Below are 240 nucleotides of genomic sequence, written 5' to 3'. Positions count from 1 at the left end.
AAAACCAAAGGTTTCACCAGCCGGTAGATCTAGGGATCAGACCGCACTTTTCTATCTAACAGTTTCTAAAACTTCAAGAAGAATGTCATATAGGACTACTACAGAGCAATTGATTTTGATTGTTTACAGATCTTGTTTTTAAGAATTTCATATAAGACTGTATAGGAAGTAATTGGTTTTGATTGCTTACAGATCTCGTTTACAAAAGAAAATCACGAATCACTGCATATTACGTGTTGT

The sequence above is a fragment of the Macrobrachium rosenbergii genome, chromosome 13, assembly GCF_040412425.1.
Source record: "Macrobrachium rosenbergii isolate ZJJX-2024 chromosome 13, ASM4041242v1, whole genome shotgun sequence".
Lineage (NCBI taxonomy): Eukaryota > Metazoa > Arthropoda > Malacostraca > Decapoda > Palaemonidae > Macrobrachium > Macrobrachium rosenbergii.
The sequence above is the reverse complement of the archived record's forward strand: the minus strand, read 5'-3'. Positions refer to the sequence as shown.